The 23,377-nt window shown below is 32.6% G+C and overlaps 1 non-coding gene and 1 pseudogene across 2 annotated transcripts; one reads left to right on the forward strand and one right to left on the reverse strand.

The window, feature by feature from the left end:
- Positions 1 to 738: 738 nt before the first annotated feature.
- On the reverse strand, positions 739 to 22,623 carry LOC147410157 (putative calcium-transporting ATPase 11, plasma membrane-type; annotated as a pseudogene). Its single transcript, XR_015175471.1, has 6 exons — positions 22,569 to 22,623; positions 22,339 to 22,389; positions 3,710 to 5,622; positions 3,463 to 3,618; positions 1,848 to 2,019; positions 739 to 1,233 (listed from the first exon to the last, which is right to left on the reverse strand). The product of XR_015175471.1 is annotated as a putative calcium-transporting ATPase 11, plasma membrane-type (transcript).
- On the forward strand, positions 22,529 to 22,748 carry LOC147410158 (small nucleolar RNA U3). Its single transcript, XR_015175697.1, has one exon. It is a non-coding gene; the product is annotated as a small nucleolar RNA U3 (small nucleolar RNA).
- The last annotated feature ends 629 nt before the right edge of the window (positions 22,749 to 23,377 follow it).

Here is a 23,377-nt window from a genome sequence, read left to right on the forward strand (position 1 = left end):
CTTGAGAAATTATATTCCAACAGGATAATACTCAAAAAATAAATATTCATTCATTTTTTAGTTGAAAAATATAGAATTTTAGGGTTCTATAAAAATATAGGATTTTCAAACATGAAACAAGAGAAAGGGGAGAGACTTTGACAATACAACTGTAGATGAAGGAGAGGTAGATACGTTAAAAATAAGGATTTTAAGGTTCGTATAAAGAAAGGATAAGTGATAAAAATTAGGGTTTTGAGGAGGGTATTTTAAGAATAAAAAAATATCAGATTTCAGAAATTTTGTCCAACATCTCTCCATCACTGGTTCAAAACTTCTGAATTTTGGTTTTGGAGTCTGAAATCTGAATCAAAACAAACGGAAATAAAGCTTCTAAAGTCTGAATTTTAAAGGTGGACCACTTCCATTCAAACTTCAGAAGTGTTACCAAACACACACTAAGAGTTTTTTTTTTCAAAAAGGGAGAAGAATTACCCGTTGTGGTGTTCAATATTGAATGGCCAATAATGTGAGTCATGGCTTGTATCATACTTTTTTCTTTCATGCTAGCTCTGGACCACAAGGGAGTGCCTCATAACTATCGTGATGCTTCTCAGTGACTGCATGCTTGGTCAATTCAACAGGAATGCACTTTAAGATAACCGCTACGAACATGCTTACAAATCCAATGAGGATGTTGAGTAACCATAATTGCCAGCTTGAGTAACCATTAAAAACAAATATAGAATTCATAATAAATATTGACTCCCTCTAATATGAATTGGATGCCATTTTGTAACAAAAATGAAAAATGAGGGGGATAGGACAACATAAACTTCAAATCTGAGGTCAACAATGCTAATAGAAAGAAGTTGGAAAGTTAACCAGAGTTATAAGGTGTTAAGTCAGTGTGAGAAAGATTCACACTTTTAGAAACGACCAACCAAAATCATACCTGGCAAGAAACAAAAGTATTGAACGTGAAAGTACTGAGTATAGAACTAGCATCTGGACCATTAAGTTTCAAAAGCTGTTTCCCATAGAATTCGACAACTCCAAGGATTGCCAATTGATAAATACTCTGACCTATGATATTCCTCCACATGGTTCTCGTGATAAAATTCACACCCCTCCCAACTGGAGACCTTTTCATCAATTCATCATTTGGAGGTTCGGTACCCAGTGCCAATGCACCCAGGCTGTCCATAATTATGTTGACCCACAGCCAATGAACAATCGTAAGAGGGGCAGATCCTGAAAATTACACGACAAAATTAGAATGATTATCTAATCTCTAAAAAGAAAATAACAAGGTCTTGTTGTATTCCATGGAGAGTTAATAAAAAAGAAGAAAGGGTTAGGGTTTTCTTGGAAACTTTCATTGATGCTCAAGAGCAAGATTTCTGAGAGTGCTTTGTGGTGTATTGGATCTTCTCCATTAAGAATAGAAAGTGCTTTGTGGTGAGATCTTTTTTATTGTTGACCCTTGTATTTCTTTTGTTCTATGTAATACTTCAAGCTTTTGGACAAGTGCTTGAGAAAGAAAAAAAAAACATTGTACCATTTATTTGCAATAGTGGATTATGTTGGAAATTGTCAAGTGGTTTTCCACTCACATTAGAATGGTTTACCACTTAAATCGTTGGTGCTGTGTGGTTTTTCTTCTATGTGTTTGATTGATTTCCTAATAGACATCTTTATTTGATTATATCCTGATTTATCTTGGTAATCTCATTTCCCCTATTTAGTTGATTGTCTATTTTCTATACACATAAGTCAAGAAGGTTATTGTCCTTCCCCGTCAGGTCTGTCTTGATAGAACACAAAAAATAATCATAAAAAAAAGGGTTGCTTCATGGTCAACGCACCTGAGAAGCATGCTGAAACAAAATTGATCATAAGAGCAACAACAATAATTGTCAGATGGAACTGCACAAACTTTTGAACGTTTATATAAACGGCACGGCCCCATTTGGCCACATTCACAACAGTCGCAAAATTGTCATCCATTATGATTACATCTGCATTCTCTTTTGCAGCCTGTAGATAGAATCAGCAAAATGTAAAACTTAAGATAATGGAAATGCATCAGACGAAAAGATGTAGTGAGTAGTGACAACACTATAAAGGTAAAAAAACTTCTCATTTCCAACTTGGGATTAAAATTGCTCTCCATCAGGGATCAACATGGATTCAATATATGTTTTCTCTGGCTATAAGTAACATTGCTTCAATATATGAGTCAAAAAAGTATCTCCTTTACAGCTTGCGGTTAAAATCGATTTCCTTCAGGAACCAGCATTGATTCAATATATGTTTTCTCTAGCTATACGTGAAGTAACAACTCATGCAACAGCAGGACCCTTGGTGCATGTTATTCACATTGACAAGGCATTGATAAGACTAGAGAGGGACTCAATGTAAAACTAGAATTATGTAAGATGATTCGGAGTCTAAGGGCTTTAGAATAAGTTGGACTGAGACAGATTCTGAAGAGAGCGACTTTAGTAATGAAACACAGAGAAGTTGTAAAATGCACAGAAGGGCTTACATCATCATAGCATTTTTATAATCTTTTTTTTTTTTTTTTTTGATAAGTATAAAAAAAAAAAGAAAAAAAAGTCATTGGGATTGGTCATGATATTGCACAAGTGGCCATGAGGAAGTTGCATAATGCATGGAATGACATGCAGCATGATATATTGCTACTCGAAGTAAAGATGGAAATGTAAGAGTTTAGAACAAAATATCCAATCATTACTTAAGAAAGTATAATTGGTAATCACATTGCATCGAGTCTTTGACCATTGCTGCCAACAAAGTGATTCTCATCGTAGTTTGAGATGGAACCACTCAAGGGTTTGAAATCTCATGGGATTCAGTAAGTGAATTTATATGGTAACTGAAAAGAAGGAAATGGTGAAATTGTAGAGGAATCAGGAAGTGTGGAGAGGAATGATACATGTCAATACACTTTGTCAATCAAATCTCACCTTCTTCAAATAATTTGCTCTTAACTATAATTTATAGGATTTCAATGAATAAGATTATCGACAAACATTCTTTCAATGTTAAGCCCTAGATTATATTGTCATATCAGGGCATCGGCTAAGTGGAAGTCGGTGTGTTTGACCAAGTATTGATGTCAGGCACCGGGACATATGTCTGTGTCTTTGTTACATATTAATATATAGCAAAGTTGAAGAGACTATGATGGGTTCTGTATGGAAATCACTCAAGGGCAATTCCAAGAAAAGTGGAGGAAGTTGATTATAATAGGTACTATTTCCATATGGTAATTCCATAAAAAAAAATAGGCCATCAAAAATCAATTAGCAATCACATCTCAAGACGTAAATCAAATACATATGATAGAAGTTAATAGTAGAGAAACAAAATGATACATGATGATAAAAGGAAGAGGCCCAAATATGTAAAATACAACAAGAAATATTTGAAATAAGAAGCCATGCAAGAATAAACCTGTGTTCCTGTTAAACCCATAGCTAGTCCAATATCAGACTTACGTAGAACCTGAGCATCATTGGCCCCATCACCAGTCACGGCAACAACTTCCCCAAAATCTCTCAACTGGGTTACCAAGGTCGCCTTGTCCGAAGGCACGGATCAAGCCAAGACCTATGAATATGATCGTAGCATATCAAAAAACTAATTCTTCTATTGTGTAGTCATAAGCTAGAAGTTATCTCTAATGCAATGAAGTGGGTACCTGAATTTTAGGTATTAATTCATTCCTTTCCTGGGGACTCTTACTACAAAAATCCTTGACTTCTATGGCCAATCCATCATCTGTCAATATGCCACATTCTCTAGCAATATTGTCCCCAGTGACCATTTTCACATTAATCCCAGCGACTAAACAAGTCTGAACAACTTCCTTGACTCCAGGGCGTACTGGATTCTTGATCTCGACAACCGCTATTAGTGTGTAACCATATGTGGGAATGTTATCTCTACAGGAAGTATCATCCATATCCTTAATTTTATAAAAGCCAAACAAAGAACTCTCAGAGCTTCACAGGCGAAGGCATTAATTACATCTGTCACATTCTTCACCTGTTCTTCTGATAGATTCATGAGTAATCCAGTGCTACCAATCTTCTTGTTGCACATCTGTATAATAATTTCTGGTGCACCACTGGAGAACGCTCGATGCACACCAGTCGGAAGAACCACAAGCATGGACATCTTCTTCCTATCTGAATTAAAATGCCCAACCTTCAATAACTTAGCTGCCCCGCGTTGGGTGTGAAAATCACCCCCCAAAAGAAAGCCAAATTACAATATTGCTAATTCTGTGGGAGTGCCCAAAATAGTATTCTTTTCAGACTTGCCTTTCACCACCAGAGAACCAGTATTTAGAAAGATAAACTGCAATAGGATGCTCAATACCACCTCAGACAACGTAGACATCATAATATCCCCACTATTAATACTTTTAGTTTCTTCGCAGATCCATATCTTGTCAACCACCATATGGTTGGTTGTCAATGTCCCAGTTTTATCTGTGCAAATGCAACAAGCAGAACCCATGGCCTCACAAGCAGAGAGACGCCTAACGAGTGCCTGATCATTCATTAATTTTTTCATTTTATAGCCAAGGCACAACGTTACACCCAAAGGTAGTCCTTCCGGAACTGCAATAACGATTATAGTTACTGCAATAGAAAAATTATTCAGGAGCTTCAATGCATCACTCAAAGACCATTTCAAGAACTCGTTATGAAGTACTTTTTCTACTAGAAACCTTGCCGACAGAGCCACAAATGTCAGCATGGCAAAAGCTAAGCCAATCTTTGCAATAATGGTGGCTACACCATTCAACTTCACCTGCTTTGGTGTCTCATCTTCTCCCCTCTCACTTACAATTGGTATCAACTCTCCCCATTTGGTCTTCATTCCAACTGATGCAACCAACATCCTATCAAACCCAGCTTGCACTTTTGTCCCTGATAAAAGAAAAGGTTCACGTTGGCCTACTTCGATGGGATCCCACTCACCTGACAAGCTTGATTCGTCGATGAACAAGTTGTGACTATCTATCAATAACCCATCAGCCGGGACTTGGTCTCCAGTGAATAGATTCTCCAACCACCAAATCATTGATAGAAACCTTCTGTCTATATCCATCTCTTGGGACCTGAACAGAAATCTTGTTCTTCTCTTTGTCCAAATCCTTGAATTTCAAGTATTGTTTGTAATCGATGATTGAGGTAATGAAGACTGCCAAGAAAATAAAGAGTATGATACCAAATCCATCATGCATACCCATTGCCCATCCTTCTGAGGCAATCCCAAGACCGATAGAAACAATGGCACAGATAATCAGAATGATTAGAGTGGAGTCATGCACTGCCTCACATACAAATGCCCAGAAACTGCTGGAGATTTTATCAATAAACTCATTGGAACCGAAGTGCTTCTGTCTCAAAGATTGTGCACTTGTATTAACACCTCTTTCGATTACGACAGAGAGGACTCTTGCAATTCCTTCAAGTTTATAGCATGCAAGCAAGCCTTCTATATCATGCTCGCGAACCATTTTTGCAAGTTTGTCTGGGTCAATGTAGAAACCAGCTAGCCTAACTTCCACTGGGGCCTTGTATGCCTTTGGAAGAAGAACTGTAAAAAGAGATACCCTTTTTTTGTAAGAGAACATAATAAAAAAATAAAACAAAATAGGGAAAATTACTTAATAAACCTTAACATAAGGTAATGCCCCCTAATTTTTGGGGGTAACTTAGTAGTACAAAAATACTCCATATATAGATAACCTTCTCGTACAAGACCGTCTCTCTTACATTAATTGAGATTTCCAATGTCTATTGCGAAAACACTCGGGCTATTTGTAACGATGAACATCAATTAATATTCTCACCTTGTTTTACCCATTTAGTGATCGACGTGAAGCAAGGTGTCTGTTTTTGAAAAAAGGCAAGCTATTTATCAATTGTTTTAAAAAAATATATCTAATTCTACACTAGTGAACTATATCGACCGTGAACCAGCAGCGATTTTGTTGCCAGGTAACCTCGAGCAACGCTTTCACTGCTTTCAAGGTATAGGGTTTCAAAGCAATGAATACGCTTCTTGACACTAAATTGACATTGTATATGCTGCTTTCTTCAGTATCAAACAGTGTTTTCATTGCTTTTAGGGTTTAAAGTTTCAAAGTAGTAATATCACTTCTTAATCAGTTTTTGTTGCCTTCTTCAGTGTCAAGCAACATTTTTTCTACTTTTAGGGTTTAGAGTTTCAAAGCAGTGAATTTACTGTTAAGAAGCATATTCACTATTTTTGTTTTAGTATCAAGCAATGATTTTGTTGCATCTTCAATGTCAAAAGAGAAGATAGTGTACCCATCTCAAAAGGAAGGTAGTGTTGGAGAATAATTTATGTAGCAATATCAATTAGGATATTCTACATTAGGAAGTTCTAATAAATTAGAATATTTATGTTAGGCTAGTTTCCTTATCTTGGTTGATGTAATCCTTATAAATATCCTATCATGGCTCATGTAATATTCATCCAAGAAATCTCAATAAAAATCTGATTTCCACAGTTTTGAACACTGAAATTACCCCTAATGATCACTTAAAATTATCTCTTGGGCATGTTGTTACATTTTTGTTTCCTAATGCTAACGAATTAGTATATTTTAAATATATATATATATATATAGATCTAGTAGATGACCTAGATAAATTTAATAGCTTGCCATGAGGCCTGGCAGTCTATAAAACCTGTCCCATTTTGTAATGGTTGCTTTAGAAATCATAGAAAATCCTACATACAACACATACAGATCCATATATACCCTGCAGGTAAGTGATTTTATAATGCACTTGATCAAACAAATAATCGATGTATTGTTTTGAGAAACTCATTTTGATTGCTTTTCGTACAACAAGTGTGAGCTATTGAACATATTCAGGCGATAAGGTAATCCAAAGATAACAATACTACCACTACCATATTGTACGTGATCTGATCTTCTATTTGATAAAGATAACAATAATAAGGTTGGCAGCGTTACTATATTATTCTTTTTATAAAAACTATACTGACATACAATTTGATCACATTTTTCCATAGGTTGTAAGAGCTGTAAATATCTCACAGGAGATGAGAAATAAACCTTGTGTTATTGTGTAATAGGCATCTTAAATGTTGACAAAAACTTAATACCTATGTTCCTTCCAAATGTGCTAAGAGTGTATGTAAATTTAAATGAAAGTAGCCTTCTTCAATTAAAGATTATTTTATCCAAGTTTAATATCATTAGCTGATTATGTGTATATACAAAAGGGAGCAGAAGAATAAGCTAAGAAATTATAAGTAACAAAGAAGTGAAAAACTATAAAAACCTTTGTAAGAAAAAAGCTCAAAGAAGGGAATCAACCTCCCAAAGAGGAAACAACGAAATCCCCCACTAAAATTGTCTCTCTACTCAAAGAGGAGAGTCAATCTCAAAAAGTTAATCTCTCCCCTAAAGAATCTTGGGAGGAGGAGAGGGGGGGAAGGAATAAAGATGTTTTAATAAAGCAACTAGAGCCGAAGAAATGCAAGTGGTGGCCATGACTTGTTTTGTAAAGTTTATTTGTTAATTTTCATGTAGTGTGTTGGGTGATTAGGAGTAGTTTAGTAATTTTACTTTTCTTGGTTGAGTATCTACAAAAGGATGGGTTGTAGAGAATCAAACGAACTTTTGGCTATTTTTTTATTTTATAAGAATACTCCTTGATAGAGAGAGTTTGGGGTTTATATATACCCCTCTACCTAGTGTTTTTCTCTCTCATCCTCCTTATTCTTTAATTTTATTTGTGTTCTTTTTTTATATTTCCCATTGCTTCATTTGGTATCAGAGCCATTCTTCCATTTTTTTAGTAAGAGAACACACTTAAGAAACCTTAACATAAGGTAATTCCCCTATGGTTTCAAAACTCATCCGAGACCGAGTCGTATCGCCCGAGTTAATTTGGTATCAGGCATGGACGAGATGGACAGGCGATCTTTGATTACTTGGTGGAATCTCACGAGACGAACAAGACGTCTAGGAGGAGATATAGAAAGTCTAGTCCAAGATAATTGAGACCAACGAGTTTTAACGTTTTCATGATCGAAACCCTATCATTTTCACCCACAAACCGGGTTTTGCTCCTCTTCTCAATGAAGTGAACTAGAGAACAAAGGGTTTGGGTCCAAATGGGGTGAAAACCTTCATCTCCTTCATCAGAGTTTTAAATGGTTAAAAACCATTGTCTCAATGTCGAAAAGACATGAGACATACGTTCGACTGAGTTTTAAAACCATGATGACCCGTATATTTTGGGGTTAACTTAATAATCCAGTTAAAAAAGTTTTTCCAACTAAATGCCCTCTAAACTTAGGAAAAAAAAAATTGAAATACCAAAATACTCCATACAAAGTTTTTTAATTTTTTAAGAAAATTAAAGAAAACATATATTATTAGGGCGTATTAAGTAATTTTCCAGATAAAATCAGTAAGCAACCAGAAGTTCGAACCAAAATATGCAATGAAGAAAAAGATTGAGATCTTACCAGAACACGGAGTACATCGAATACATCGGATAGTGTCTCTTAGTTCCTCCTGAAGAAAACAACAAATAAAGTTAATTCTATTACAACTAAAGAATTAGGGGTGGATCCAGGAGGGGGCGAGAGGGGACAATTGTCCACCCTCAATTTTTTTTATTTAAATCCTTTATAAAGTGATTGCACCTCAAATTTTCGTTTAAATCCTTTATAAAGTAACTGTCCCCTCAAGTTTTTTTCAATTTTTTTAAACCTTATGATAAGCAATCGTACGTACCCCGCAGAGTTAACTTTAGATCAAAATAGTGAATGAAGAAAATTAACTTTAGATCAAAATGGGAATGGATCCCCTGTTGAAATCTTACAATCACTCGAGCAGTTCTCTACTAGTTCAATATATACCCACCCATAAATAGTTTTATGTCTACTTAAGTACAATCAAAGTTAGTAAATTTCTACTTAATGACTAATAAGACCCTCAACCCTAATAACTAATTTGTCTATATTTGCCAATGAAAGAGTCAGAGACAATCTTTCCGATACAAGTTGTCTCTATACATACAATCAATCATCCATATAATGTATGTGCAGTTTCTATTATAGCAGTTCAATACCCATCTATTGGATTCATATAAATAATCATAAAAATGAAGCGCTACCTTCATCCATATTCATGACCATTTTAGATGTAAGAAGCTAGTTGTCTAGGTTTCCCATGCTCGCCTTAAACTAATCACCTAAATAATCTATAATATTTTCTTAGGACTTTCAAGATTCTCATAGCTCATTGGTCAACTCCTTGATCAATGGAAATTAGTCATAGTACCCTAAATAGCAATTTTAACAATTAGATAAAATCTTATTAATAAAAAAAAGAAAAAATTACTTAATAGTCCTTGGCGGCGGAAGGTTTTCTTTATAATTAATCCTTGACTTTTAGGGATTAGCTAAATAATCCATTTATTAAATTTGTCTTTTCTAGTCAATCCCTGAATCTCACTCTAGACATTTCTCACAATTGAAATGTCAAAATTTTCCTGACCATTCAAATTTACCATTTTCATCTAAAAAAATTAGATTTCCAACATTTCGATCGAGTTTTGGAGACTCTATTCCAATGAAAAGGATTTGCAAAAGAAGAAGCCATTTTCAAAGGTTTTTTTAACAATTTTCAAGATATATGTAAAAAGTATGTAAAAAACTAGGATTTTTCAATTCTTTGCTTTGCTTCTGGATGAAAATTGATCAAGGATGGTTCTTTTTGGTTTGAAATCATCTACAGAAGTCGTTATGTCAAGTTTTAAGTCGATCTTTCCTTGTATTTTAGTTGTAAAAACTTGTAAAAATGAAAGGGTGGGTTTTACAACTTAGAGCTCAATAATTTTTTTTTTTTTTTTTTTTTTTTTTTTTTAGTTCAATATTTTTATTATTGAGTTTGGCATTTTCTTAAAAATTGTCAAACTCAACAACAATTATTGTCGAGCTCGATAATAATTTTTGGCAAGCTTGACAATAAATGAAATTGGTGACGTCGACATTAATTAAAACTGATGAGCTCGACAATAAAAAAAATTGGTGAGGTCTACAATTATTATTGGTGAGCTCGACAATTTTTTTTTTAAATATTGAACTCAAAAATAAAAATTATAGACCTAAACGTTGTAAAACCCACTTGTTTTCAATTTTTGTTTTTTTTGTTTTTTGAGTTTTTTCAACCAAAATGCGTGGAAATATCAACTTAACCTTGACATAACGACTTGTGTAGATGATTTCAAACCAAAAGAACCATCCTTGATCGATTTTTATCAAAAAATGAAGCAAAATAATTGAAAAATCCTAATTTTTTTTTTTACATACATCTTCAAACCCCTTGAAAATGACTTCTTCTTCCTTCTCAATTCCTTTTCATCGGAATGAAGTCTCCAAAACTCGATGGGGATGCTAGAAATCCAATTTTTTTGAACAAAAATGATGAGTTGAAATGGTTAGGGCAATTTCGACATTTCAATCATGAGAAATGTCTAGATTGCTAAATAGAGTTCAAGAACTGATTAAAAAAAAAAGGATTTACTAAATGGACTATTTAGCTAACCTTAAAAGTCAAGGACTAATTATAAAAAAAAACCTTCTGCCAGGGACCATTAAGTAATTTTCCCATAAAAGAATCAAATTTATTTATGTATTTACTATCTCAAATCGAATGTAAAATAATTGTTTATAAAGGTAACTTTTCTAGGGGTATGTTTCAAAAATGTATCACCTTTTACATTATCGGATTTTCTACAGAATTGCAATTATGATCTATAATGTACACCCTTTGACACTTAGCATAATATTTGTTAGAACTGTTATTGGCACCCCAACTTTTACTTATTACACTTCAATTTCTTTTATTATTTATCACACGCCAAGAAAAGATCATAACACTTTTCAAACATTGTTAAGGTTTGGTTGAGATTATAATCTCAACATTACAAAATATTAAAACACTCGTTCAAACAATTTTGATAGTCGTTTACAATTAGGCTCATCTAAATTCCATACTGCATGTATTATTTATTTCGAACTGTTTTTACCTACATGAGTAAGTATATGATTTCATATTTCCTTACTATGTCAATACGTTGAATAAGTAGGTAATCATTGTGCCCTTGGTGACTAATGACTATGTTGTGAAGCAGAGATCACTACTTATTACTCTAGCGTGTCACCTATGATCATGGTTGATAAGGTCTAATGGAACATGATTAGGAAAGTGATGATAATTTGAACACAATGACTAGAGCTTGTACCTGTACATATATTTTTAAAAAGCTTTTCCATGTTATCATATATTCAAATTTGGGTAGCGTTCGATAAACAAAATTGTAAACAACGTTTTAGACAAAGTTTTGTCTTATATAGCTAAGAAGTTTTGGAATAGGCTGATTTTTTGTGAGTAGATTATCTTGACAAGAACTCCGCTCATTTCAAAAATTCTAACATCATGAAAAGTGGTTACAAACTAATGATAAAAAATTGACAATCCACAATTCTTCAACTTATAAACTAGGGTTATAAATTTTAGAATGGGCTAATTTCCACACCATAGAGATCATTCTCTAAAAAGATCAGGTTATTCCGAGACTTTTAGCCCATATAGGACAAAATGCTTCGTCTAAAAGTTTGTCTCTTAAATCTAACTCTTCAAATATATGTATAGATATATAAATTATTTTGTTTTTGAAAAGAAGCTTGTGTATTGTGTACATAGTTGAGTAGTGTTATGAGCTTAGGCTCATGAAGGATTGAAAAATGCTCAATCTAATGTGGCCAAATAAGTTTGGGCGTAGGGCTTGTGTGAGTTGCATGAGATGAGATATGTTTTTTTAGTTGGATAGAAATTTGGCGTAATGTTCTCTCCGAAAAATGAACTCTCGTTAGTCGCACACCTTATTCCCCTTGTATGAAGATAATACTTTCATAACTTGAGATGAGAAGAGAGTCGTGCCTCACAATGGACAAGTGAGAGATGTTGGCTTATTAGGTGACAAGTGTCTAAATATCCATACTTTATATGTATTTATTACGATACTTAACAAATTTTTTTACCATAACGCTAGTATTTATACATGCAATCTTGCATTTAGTTAAAAAGTATAAATTGCATAAATAAATGTTAACTAGAAATTATAATTTTTGGTGTACTTTTGTAGATCATAAATTGAAGATCAAAGAGATTCGAGGAACAAAAACTGAAAATGTGGCAAAATCAAGAAGTAAACTTGAATATGTTTATTTCACTTTCATCATTATTACTATTCATTTTGATTACTATTTACTGTGGTACAATGAAACGAATTGAATAAAAGAACGTGATTTACTCAATGGAGCCCAAAATTCAATGATCAAAGATTTGATGAACTGGTGGCATAAATCCCATCTAAGACAAAATAGGCCAACATATTGAAATAATTGAGGTGGTTCTTAAACCACCAAAACCAAAGCCTATGCTTAAGCCCTAAGTCACAATCAAACCCATTTGACCTAAGTCCACAATTCTCCCATTGATTTTTCACTAACTCATGCTCTTACTTTCTGTTGTAGGATTCATAGTTACTATTATTTATTGAGTTTTGTTGGGGACAAGATTTGAATTCAAGACCTTCTTTTTCTCTTGAGTGTGGTAGGTGTAGGGTATTTCCATTTTTTATGAAATCTTAGTTAAAAATGCATTTTCCTTATTTGTGATAGTTGAAAAGTCAAATTCTTTGATTTACTTCTCTTGAGAGTTGTAGAGATTACTCTATAAATTTTTAGTCTCACATCAAATAAATATAAGACTTATGCTCAACTTATAAATGTTCCCACTCTCCTATTAATTTGCTTAAGTGTAAGTGAGAAATAGAGTGGATCCCACACGTACATGGGGGCCCAATGCACCATGGGACTATAACCCATTGTGTTTCTTGCCAACCCATTATGATCTGTAGAATTTGTATTCCTATAAAAGGGGCTTGTATATGATACAATAGATATATAAGAGAAGAAAACATCTCTCTCTCTCTCTCTCTCTCTCTCTCTCTCTCTTATCTCTAAGTTCTATTATCTGAGTTTCTATCGAGGACCCTGGAGTTTAAGGTGTGAAAACTTTGTTTTACTTTAGTGGCATTGACATGGACGGGTTGGTTCTATCTTCAATCTCTGACAGCTGGTAAACGTGATGCGATTGCAGGTTAGATTTTCATTGTGCGTCAAATGTACACTCCTAAATCCCTAACACATTATAAATTGCATACCTTATAAATTGTTTTTCTAAATTATTTGAAATGTGGCTTTGTCTTTGTTATTATTATTTTTTCCTATTGTGATTGTGATTTCATATGACAATTACATTTGATCAAAGTAAACTAATTATAATAATGACCTTTTTTATGAGATGTTTTCCTGTGATATGGAAGTGCATTGAATTATCACTGTGACTGAAAAAATCGATTTATGGGTTTGGATGTTCTAGGTGTGTTTTTGAAAATTCTAATGGTTATTAGTTTGATCTAGAAAGTGATGCTTCTTTTTTGACTTTCCATTGCTATAATATTTCGTTACTATGAGCATGAGGCTTGTATCGTCAACACCAAGATCAATTATAGAGTAGAAGAGCTTTAGGTAAATAGCTTGTTTAAATAGTACCAATCCCAGTCCCCTTAACTTGGTCCAAGCTCATATGGATATAAACTTGATGATTTGATGAGTTGATTTAACTTGAATTGATGCAACTTTTGATAATTTTGGTGTTTTTTGTGTTGAAATTTAAATTTATTATTGTTCTAAATTTGATGGAACATAAAATAAGCGGGAAAAAAAAGAAAAAAAAATAAAACGTGAGTTCTAAAATACAAATCCCATGAAAATTCTAAACAGTAACAAAATTTGTAAAGCATAAGTATAATCATAATCTTATTATTAGATTAGAAACACACAGTCCATGCAAAAAACTTCATAAAAATAATCAAGCCATATTTTTTTCACAACATTCAATGGAGGCTCAAATTATTTGGAATAACTTTACCAGACTTGGTAAGAAGGTATGCTAGTCATTCCATGAAATGTATTTAATATAAATTTAAATGTATGGTTTTATATTCCATCATATAATGCTTATTCTAAACTTGATTGCACATACAAGTGAGATTTTTTTCTGAACTTATTAGTTCGGTGAAACAATCATATCCCTTTTTCATTGTATAGGATAGTATCCATACAATGAAAAATGAGAATTAATATGAAACATATCCATTGATCAGGGTCTAGAAAATGATTTCTAGAGCCCTAATTACATAGACTTTATCAGTAAATTATACACTAAACTCTCTTATTAGATATAGTTCATTGTTAGTCCATAATAATTATTGATTTTAATAAAATAATGTATTTTAAAATTAATTACTGTTATTTTCATGTAACATGAAAAATTCGCAAAGTTTCAAAGCGAATTAAAAAAATCTGAAGATATAATCGTGATCTAGGATCTGAAATAAAACCAAAGACCAAAATCCAAGCCTATTCAGCCAAATTTTACCACGCCGCCTTAGTCAACGAGGGCACAACAGTAATATCGGGGAGTCAAACCTCGAGATTCACATAGAAGATTTGCGATTAAATACCATTCGTATTGAAGTAGAATTTTTGAGTTGTTGTAATTTTGAAAAGTTTCTAAAATCCTAGAAACTCTAATTCTCCTAGAAACCCTAATTTGGTCTCTATAAATAAGATACTAGACCAGAGTCAAAGGGTATCTCATCTCATCTCCTTTGAGATCAACTTCTCTTCTTCTATTATTTTAGTTTTAGGTTTTTCTATTTTTTCTGTCTTTCTTAGTTTGAAAATTGTAAGGAGACTCTGTCGGTTTCATAATCAAGAACAACATAAAAGAATTCCATTTTCTCATTTGTAATTTTTTTTCTTTTTTATGTTTTCTCTATTTAATGTTCTTACAGTGACCATCGGCTAAAACTCCCCGTCAGATTGGTCGAGGAAGCCGGAGCAAGTTTCTATTAATTTTTTTTTACTATACTTGTAGTTATGTTTTTTTATTTATTGTGAAATTTATTAAGTAAATATTATCAGTTGATTGTTCTAACTATTCTGATGGTTTATACTTCGATAAATTCAAGATAAATCATGCTTTGCAAAGAACCTTCAATATTTCTCTTATAATATTGACTTAATATATTAATCACATACTTTTGAATTTCTTTTCTAATATCACCGCTAAATATTCTGATCCACAAACATTAGCCTTGTTTAGTGGATTGAGATAAATAGAAAATTATAAGATTGTTAATAGAATTTGCAATGGTGGATTTGATTGATCTACACTTCTTCATAGTATTTTAAAATATTTTCTTTTAGTATTTTGTTTTAGATAATCTTTTCTTAAAATATTATCTTTAATCGATTATGTAAACTTGAATCGGATTTGAAGAAAAAAATTACTGGATTAACATTGTTTCTGTGCATCGATCCTTGCTTGCAAGGTTTTATTTTATTCTTTATTTTATCATAATCTACAGCTCGAACAAATTGATGTCGTTACCGGGGACTACGATGTAATCCAATATCTTTTATCCGAAAATTCGATTCGATTTTTATCAATCAAAATTTTTATTTCAAAAAAATCCAAAAAATAATTCGCTGGATTTCTAAAGTCAGTAAGAACACAATCCTAAAATTTGAGCGAATTTCATTAGAATTTTACCACGGTGCCTTAGTTAACTAAGGCATTGCGATCAAACCTCAAGATTCGTGCTTAAAATTTTAACAAATTTTTTCTTCAGACCTCTGGATCTCAATGAACATATAAGTTTTTTGGAATTCTAACTTTGTTTTTTCTTCTATTTTCAGTCGAAGGATTCGACAATGAGTAACATGGTTGAAAAGTTTTATTCCACCACTAAGATCTGATTCTTTAACGAAGAAACAAAGCCTTTCTTTTTTTTTAATTTCTATTTAGTATAAAATTGTAATAGGATTTTTTTATAGAAACTTTAAGATTTTTTTATAATCCGAGAAGGCTCAGACTATAATAGAATCAGGAGAGGATGATAGTGGGACGTAATTGTCTTAGCCCCTTGAGTTCGTACACCGAAATTGGTGTCAGTGGCCTAAGTTGACTCAACTCAATCATCACCAATCTAGAATAGGAAGTAAGACTCCAAACCCTCACGCAATTCTTGTAAGTGGGTTTCTGAATCGAATTTGAGTAAGTTAACTGCACACTTCCAATTACACAATAGTAAAAAGGGTACCTTTATGAGGTTGATACAAACAAAATAAGAATCGGATTTCATCATCGAGTTCTTGTCTTAAAAGGAAATTAATTTACACAAGCCAAATTTAATTAAAACCTAATTAGACTCGATTATAGGTCTCATCAAGCTCAATAGGCAAAACTAGCCTGAGTTGCACCAATTGCACTTCTTGATCAGGGTCAGTGTCTAAGCGAGATCCGGCCCCGCTATACCTTGTTATACTAGGGGGATAGACTACATCTATTCTAGATAAAGAGGTGATTTAAGAGTGTCCTTACTCAGTATTGTGCACCATTCTCATTTGGGGATTAAATTGGCTGATTTCGATTTCGGAGAACTCGATTGGAGGCTTAAGTTATCCATTTAAAATAGTTAGGAGCTATCTAGTCTAATAAAAACCCATAAAGTACGTGTGAATTCCTTTTTACTTTCTATGCTAGTATGTAGTGTATGTTAAATAAAAAGTAGATACAGAACCTCAAGTAGATTTACATCATCATGTAATTTAGGAGAGAATCATGGATCCCGTGCGTCTTTTGTGATAATTTTGGTCATTCTCTCGAGCATTGTTCGAGTCTGCCCATATTTCGTACAAGTAGGCCAATATGCGTAATTCCCAAAATTCTTCTTGGATGTCAACACCTAGTTTGTTCAACCAGCCATATCGTGTAGATAATTGGTTTTCCTCATATACCATACATTGTTAGAATGAGTTCACTCAGGGTAGTCACTTTGGTAATCATGAGGATTTCTATATGTATGACACCTCAATGATGGATACAACCATAATTCCCTAGTAATCCTATGATTCTCAATAATTCTTTGATTATAGAGCTGTAGAGCTTGAGTTAACATCCAATCACTCATATTTGTCTTTTCTTCCAACTGTCATTAGAATCCTTGATACTAAGTTTCTAAATCAACAACAACAATTCATTCAACAGCTACAGTTCATCCAACAACAATAGCTCCAACAACAACAGGACATGGATCAAACCTTAATTAATCTAAGAAAAATTGATTAGCTAATCTCAAAAAATCCACCATTCTTTCAAAAAATTTCTTAGAGACTAGTTCCACTCTTTTGAGGATTTTGATGATTATCTATCAATAATTGATAATCCCTTTTCAATTGAGGTTCAAACACAAATCAATATGATTATAGCTCCAACCGAAACAATGATGGAAGTCTAACTAGGTCAACTCGCTGTGCCCTTAGAAGAAAAAGAAATAATCAATTTTCAAATGAGATAATTCCTGTGAGTCAAGTTGTGTTTCAAATTCCCAATAAGAAGTTGATAGTACAAATTTGGCTAAGAAAACTGATCCACCATCAAAGGAGAATGTTGTCTAAGAAAAATCAAGGATCAACTCTAATTTGTTAGTTACACCAATTCCGACCACTACTGATTTAACCTCGTACCCCTTCCAGCGTATCCTTTCACAAGATTGTAAAGACCTTGCTTATCTTATAACTTTCATTCTCTTAGGGAATACGATGATTAAAAATTATTTCGAAAAGGTGATGATACTAAGAAGTAAAGACAAACGAGGGATGTTGATCATTTAAAAAAATAATTTTCATGACCTAACAATGATCCAAATCTATTTGTCTATCATTTGAGGTAAGAAATCGATCTCCATGTTCGTCAAATTAGATGCTAGGAAAATACTTATGAATCGAATCTTTTGATAGGTCCAATTGAATGCATTAAACTTAGCACTTCTTGGGAGGTAACCCATGTGTCTTTGTTTTTGAATAGTTAGGATTTTTTTTCCTGTAATTTTAGGTTTCCACTTAGGACTTTAGTCTTCCTTCTTTCTCCCAATTTGAACTCACCAAAAAGGGGTACAAGGGTTGAAAATTTTTAATAATTTTCTTAGAAAATTTATTTTCCAATTTAAAATTTTCTTGTAAAATTTATTTTCTTGAAAAAATTCCTCTTAAAAACCCTCAAATCATAATCCCTTTCTCATTTTCTTCATCTTCAAGCCAAATTTCAACTAAACCAATCAACCATCGCTACTAGGACTGTAAACTGGTCAACAATTGTTGATTGAGCAACAAAAACTGATGTTGACCTATATTGAGGAGAATAAGGCACGTGCAAGCACACGCACGCGGGAGTTCAGATACAAATTTCTTTTTTTCTTAGATTAAGATGTTTTTAATTTCTTAGTTATGTTGTTTTCAATTTTTAGGTAGGATTTCTTTTATGCAAAACTGTTTCGGAAATTATCATTATTAGAACTTTCACTTTTCTCAAATTAGTTGTAAATAAAAGTTGCACATTAATGCACAATTCATTTTAGGTATGATCTAATATTTTTTTTCTCTTTCCGTACTACTTGTATATTAAGGACAATATTTCATTTAGGTTTGGGGGGTATTAGGTTAGTTCATAATTGCATTATTAATTTATTGTCAAGTTTAAAAAAAATCCAAAATCAAAAAAATATATAACACTTTTAAATATTTTCTTCAAAAATCTTTGTATGTATTTTTTACATATGAACTTCAAATCTCAAGCTCGTGTCCTAATTTTTTTATCATAAGTTCTTTTTATTATTCCTCATCAAAAAAATCAAAAGATTACTTTGAAAATTTCACGACACTTCTGATTGAGTCACCAGAAAAATAAGATTTTATAGAATAATAATTGACACTCTTCTCTATCTAGAATGTTAGGGGACACAAAATTTAGTGAACTATGACTTTCTTGTCCTTTGATTAGTTGGTTAGAACAAAAATAGAACTAGATTAATAAGACTTAGATAGTAATCATATGATTAAACTGGGTATCTTGAAAAAGAACACCAGAAAAATAATGAAGTCTGAAAAAGTTGAGAAAATAAAAAGTAAAAAAATGTGAAGAAGACCAAATCAAAGAAAAAAAAACTAGAATTGAAAAAAGTACAAAATGAAAAGAGTCCAATGAGATCAAATAATTTCAGTAGGGTGAAAGTTGTCAATGGTAAAAACGTGAGTAAGCTAGAATATCACAAATAAAATCCCTTAGAGGTATTAAAGTGAACATCCACACCTCTCACAATCCTAGACAGGATGCTTAATTTTGATTTAGAACTGAGGTAGAACCAAACATTCTTGGCAGTTAGGAGATAAAATCTTATTTTTGGAAGATGTTATTTTTAAAAGAAAAATCAGAAAAATTGCATGAGCACTCAAATTACTCTTGAAAATTTTCAAAGTGAAGAATAAAAATTAAAACTTTGTTTAAACGTAAAGGACTTGTGACTAATTTGTAAAATGTTGTTATGTTTGCCTTACATCCATTGAGTTTGATTTAGATATTTCTGTAAAGTATTAGAATTTTTGTGGGTATATTCACTGCAAATCCTCATGAGTTAAGCTTGTCTACTAGGGGTAATCTAGGGATTTAAGGGTTTGCGGTATTTGCTAAATGCAATCATGTAACCTACGAAAGTGGTCTGTACTTTAATTTTTACTTTACTTTTACTCGAAACTAGTAAAATCTGGGTTTGGGGTATGATTAAGGTCTAGAAAATAGTTTATAGAATCCTAATTACATAGACTTTAATAGTAAATTATACACTAAACCCTTTAATTAGATATAATTCATTATTAGTCCATAAGAATTATTGATTTTAATAAAATAATATATTTTAGAATTAATTATTGTTATTTTCGTGTAACGAAAAAAATTCACAAAATTTCAAGACGAATTAGAAAAATCCGAAGATACCACTATGATCCAAGATCTGAAATAAGACCAAGGACCAAAATTTATCTCCCCATCTTAGTTAACGAGGGCACCACGGTAATGTTAGGGAGTCAAACCTCGATATTAACATATAATATTTGTGATTGAATACCATTCATATTGAAGTAGGATTTTTGAGTTATTGTAATTTTGGAAAGTTTTCAAAACATTAAAAATCCTAATCTGGACTGTATAATATTTCATTTCATCTCCCTTGAGATCAACTTCTTTCTTCTATTTTTTTAGTTTTAGGTTTTCATATATATATATATATATATATATATATATATATATATATATATATATATATATTTTGTCTTTCTTAGTTTGAAGATTGTAATAAGACTCTGTGAGTTTTAGAATCAAGAACAATAAAGAATAATTATATTTTCTCGTCCACAATTTCTTTTTCTCTTTTATGTTTATTTCATTTATTGTTTTTGCGATTACCATCAGCTAAAACTCCCCATTAGATCGGTCGAGGAAGCTAGAGTAAGTTTCTATTAATTTCTTTTTATTGTTCTCATAGTTATGCTTTCTTGTTTATTGTGAAATTTATTAAATAAATATTAGTAGTTGGAATGCTGATTGTTCTAACTGTTCTGATGGTTTATACTTAGATAAGTTCAAGATAAATTATACTTTGCAAAGAACCTTCAATATTTCTCTTATAATATTGACTTAATACATTAATCGCATACTTTTGAATCTATTTTCTAATATCACATCTAAACATTTCGATCCACAAACATTAGCTTTGTTTAGTGGATTGAGATAAATAGAGGACTGTAAGCTTGTTAATCGAACTTGTAATTGTGGATTTGACTGATCTACACTTCTTCATAGTATTAAAAACTATTTTCTTTTAGTATTTTATTTTAGATAATCTTTTCTCGAAAAACTATTTTTAATCGGTTACGTAAACTTAAATTGGATTTGAATAAAAAAAAATTACCATATTAACGTTGTCTCTATGGACTGATCCCTACTTACCAATGTTTTATTTTGTTATTTATTTTATCATAATCTACAGCTCGAACATCCATTAAATACTTGACATTAGAATACTTTTTTGCATTTGATGGCCATGAAGGGAAAAACATGGTTCAACCTCTAATTCACCTTGGTGTCATGATTATCTCTCAATTGGATTGTCTAGCTTAACAAAAATATTTATTTTTAAATGGGTTTGTGGGATCATGACATAGTGAAATGATAATTTGGAAAATGACATAAAAGCTATTGAGACTACCGATGATACCCATCTTCTAGCAGTGCAACATGCTTGTTGCCTCCTCAAGCCCCTACTCAAGGATCACCTACTTAAATAAAAGCGCAAAATGTTTAAGAGATGGTAAATAGTACACTAAACTATTGAAGGCCACATGTGGGGTGAATTTTAGATTTTATTTTGGTACATAAGTCTTTAAAAAAAACACACACACATACATTATTCAACAAATCAAGTTATTTTAGAAGTGGCATTTTTCATGAGCTTGTAAATGTAAGCATATAAATTGATTAATGTCGTCTTATGAATAACTTATGAATCAAAGAAAAGTGTGTTCACTAGGAGAAGAGTAATGCCTGATTACTAAATATTGGAACTTGCACAATCAAGTTATGATGCTAAATGGAAAATCTTTGTAATTTTTTATGGAGATATTCTTTTAAATCCAATCATGTTCTAGCCAATAACCCACTTGCAAGTATGACGTATTAAAAAATGAAATATATAATTTGTAAAGGTTAGATTTTTTTTTCTTCTAGATTAATGAATGTTAATTTGATACAAAATAAACTTATATCATGTGCATCAGACATGCACTTTACTAATATATTAAATGTATAAATATTTAAAAATGATTTTCAATATTTTAAAATATTAAATCTAGTCAAATAAATGGGTCAAGTATTTAACTGAATTTGAATTTCACAATAATCATATTAATTATCACACACCAAATAAAAAATAAAATATTCCTGAATCTGTTTGATAGCCTACGTATGCTATCACTATTGTTTTAGATAGGGGTGCAACTTGGTTCGGGTTGGTTCGGGTTAGAGCAAAATTAGAACCGAACCAATCCACATCGGTTCCAGCATATGAGAATCAGAACCGAACCAAATTGTTCTAGAACCGAACCAACCCAAACCTACGTTATTACGGTTTGGTTCAGTTCGGTTCCATGGGTTGCGAAGAATTCCCTCATTTCTGCCAAGAGATTTAGGGTTTGATCGTAACTCACAGCCGCAACCACAGGTCACAGCCGCAGAGAGAGAGACAGATTTCTTGGGTCCTTAAAAGAAGAACTAGAGAAAACAAGAAGAACCCATATTTCTTCTGAATCCATTCTGGGATTATTTGGACTTTTGAAGTTGGAAATCCCGAGGAGATATCATTGCTTCAGACAATCATTCGATAGCTTCTAGGCTTCAAAGACCTTACTTGAACAGGATCTGTTCTATAGGGTCATACCTCTGTATCCTGGAGTTCTAAAGAGACAAGAATCTAAGTCTGGTGGATGAGCCATGACCGTGTGATCAGAGAGTGATTAACGGCTAAATGGTCCACTGATTCAAATCTTGGACCATGTCTTTATAGGATCGTTCTCAGCTTGCAGAGAGAGAGAGAGAAAGAGATCATCGGTGGCAGTCCATGGCAGCAAGTCGCAGAGAGAGAGAGAGAGAGAAAGAGAGAGAGAGAGAGATCATCGGTGGCAGCTGCTGGTAGCCGATGGCAACAGGTGCAAACACGAGAGAGGCAACAGACAAAAGAGAGAGAGAGATGCGACAGGCGAGAGAGAGAGACGAGAGAGGTTTTGTAAAAATGAAATATAAATATAAGTATAAATTTTATTTTAAATAAATATTATTTCGATTTTCGATTTGGTTCGATTTTTTATATTACTTGAACCAAGAACCAAACCAAATTTATTGATTTTTTATTTTTTAAATCCGAAACCGAACCGATATCAATTTAAACCGAATCAAACCAATCTAAATTTCATGGTTTGGTTTGGTTCTTGGTTTGAACCGAATTAAGTTGCACCCCTAGTTTTAGATATGTATGAAGTAGCCACCAGCGACAGTTCCGTGTTTTTTTGTTCTTCCTTTTTTATTGAGTAGAATCTTGACTTTTGAGGCTCCATAATTTAGGTTGGATTATATATATAGGGGATGGTTCGACGGACGTCTTAGAAATCGAATGAGAAACCCATGTTTCTCATCCGCTGGATTTAGAGAAAACAACGACTGAGATTTTTTTTAATGTCAATTCAAATCCTT

This window comes from Akebia trifoliata, chromosome 2 (assembly GCF_017979445.1).
Source record: "Akebia trifoliata isolate Shusen 1 chromosome 2, ASM1797944v1, whole genome shotgun sequence".
Lineage (NCBI taxonomy): Eukaryota > Viridiplantae > Streptophyta > Magnoliopsida > Ranunculales > Lardizabalaceae > Akebia > Akebia trifoliata.